The sequence below is a fragment of the Lontra canadensis genome, unplaced genomic scaffold, assembly GCF_010015895.1.
Source record: "Lontra canadensis isolate GAN:19392208 unplaced genomic scaffold, GSC_riverotter_1.0 scaffold95, whole genome shotgun sequence".
Lineage (NCBI taxonomy): Eukaryota > Metazoa > Chordata > Mammalia > Carnivora > Mustelidae > Lontra > Lontra canadensis.
Window position 1 is genome coordinate 2,308,744 of NW_022631089.1, and position 2,452 is coordinate 2,311,195.

Genomic DNA, 2,452 nt, shown 5'->3' on the forward strand with positions numbered 1-2,452 from the left:
GCACTGCAAATTATGCCGCTAGTCTTGCATGCATCCCCTTAAAGTTGAAAATCCGCTCTGCTCTTTTCTTCCACTTCACAGAGACGCATTTCAGGGAGATTCCATCGCCAGTGTAACTTTCTTTAGAGTAGATTGCTATCACTCTTTCTCATCTCTTCTGGGTGGACAATTTCTGAGGGATATTCTAAATTGTCTAGAGATGTGACATCATCTGATTGTTATTGTTGCCTAAGGATTCCTCCTTACTGTTTTTTCAAGGATTTTATTGCTATATATTAAGTTAGAGGACTCAGGGCAACATAGATTTGTGAGGAAATGATGGACATAATGTTCTTAGGATTATTGTGGGGAACTCATTGGAAGAGATCAAGGAAGAATTTGGTGAAATGATCTGGGCTTAGGAGACTGGCTTAGGATGGACATCGTCAGTCTTTATGATTGACAGGAAGCCATGGCTGTGGATGTCAGCTGTAAGGATGAGTGCACCAGGCCAGATACCTGGGATATGCTGATGTCAAGGGTCACAATGAGAAGCCCACACTGGACAAATAGAACAAGAGAGGGGTAGACTGTTCCTCCACTTTTTGCAAGACATTTACCCTGTTTCCCATACATTCCCCACATTTTTGGTCAAGATCTTTTTTTACATTAAAGATCATGTTCAAATATCACTCTTTTGGTACTTTATTCTCTGGTATTCAGATGGGGTTATTACTCTTCTAATATCCCTAGAAGTTTCTTTCTACTTCTCTTTTATCACATAGTTTGTCTTTTCATTGGAGTTTCCTGTGCTTTCCCACCTTTCCTACTGTGTTATAGATTTTTTTTTGAAAAATCTTTGCCTAAATATCTTCATATCTTTATCCATCCAATGTGCATATAAGTATGCCTATGAGTATGTGTGGAATGAAGAATAAATTGCCAGATTTGAGCTGAGTCTAGCCAGCTATGCAGAGCAGCTGGTGGCCCTGGACCAGAGCCTGTGAGTGCCTCCTGGCATTCCAGTCCAAGGCCTGCAGAGGCCATTCCCATTCGGGGATGTCATCACTGGAGCAGGCACACTAAAGGTCTGGACCCTTTCAGAATGTTAGTGCCATGTGGAGATGCATGTCTTTATTCCTCACACTTAGGTCCAGGTAGTTTCCAGGTACAAGTGGTCTTGCCTGCCACAAATTCCCCTGCACTCTCCAGAGTACTTCCCTGTCTTCTAGGACCTCCAGTGTGAAGCTCCTCGTGAATGGGATTCTAACTTGGTTGGACCATGGAGCAGAATGCAGCAGATAGCAATAACAAAGCAGATTGTTAGATTCAATAGCAGGTCCAGGGGCATCCATTAGTGGTACAAGTCAGCATTAATCACTGGCCTGTTAATCACATCAACTGGCCAACCTAACATGGTCCAAACAATCCCTTGCAGACAAGTCACATCATCACACAAGAACCTATATCTGGGACAAAGAATCTGTAGCAGATTTTGTTGGATCTGTAGAGATAAATCCAGCTCTGGGACAGGAACAGAGGACAAACGTTGCAGGTGCAGAGCCAACAGGACCCCACTCAGCGATCATCATTCAGCAGCCACAGGCAGCTTGCAGTGTCAGCCAGACACAAACATGGCTGCAGATCTCTGTCCAGGAGCAGCATGTAGCACAGACTGTTGAAGGGCAGACAATCTTCTATCAGCCAGTTGATGCAGATGGCTTCACTCTCTAGCAAGCCATGACCACCGTCTCAGCAGCCAGATTGACCGTTCAGACAGAGGCCAATACCAACAAACCAGCAGTGAGCAAGGGCCTTCCATCATAACTCTACCAGGGGCAGACTACGTGATCAGTTCAGGAGGGACGGTAATTAATGATGGTGCCTGGAGGTGGCTGGAGGTGGCTGGAGGTGCCTGGAGGTGGCTCTGTGCCTGCTATCCAAGAAATTCCTCTACCTGGGACAGAGATGCTTGAAAAAGAGCCTCTTTATGTGAATGGCAAACTGCCCATCATCTTTGTAAGAGGAGGCAAGCCCAGGATAATCTAGAGAGAGAAAGGACATTCCGAAGGGAAAAGGAAGTTCCTGCATGAGACATGCCATAGCACAGAAGTGTGGTGAAAACAGGCAGGGTGATTATTCTCTCCAAAGAAAAAGGATTGTCCACCATTTGCAGGAGCCACACCAAATAATTTTTTAAAAAAGCAATGATACAGATCATCCAAGTGTTCTCACCCCAGGGATACTCAAAACCACATTCTTCCCTTTAGAATAGAGCAGAGACCATTTAGTTTTTAATAATGGTCACAGTATTATAATTGCAGCAACATCTGGCAAATTGAAACGGCAAACTTTTGTCTCACTCCTTCAGTCCAGACCTATTGCAGACTTTGGATAACATTGACATTTCACAGATTAGGATGAATCAAGGGACCCATGCCAACTCAGCAGTACCACATGAGGACTTAAGCTG

The 2,452-nt window shown here is 44.5% G+C and overlaps 1 pseudogene; it reads left to right on the forward strand.

Annotated features, from left to right (window-relative positions):
• The first annotated feature begins 451 nt into the window (after window positions 1–451).
• LOC116854825 lies at window positions 452–2,072 on the forward strand (annotated as a pseudogene).
• The last annotated feature ends 380 nt before the right edge of the window (window positions 2,073–2,452 follow it).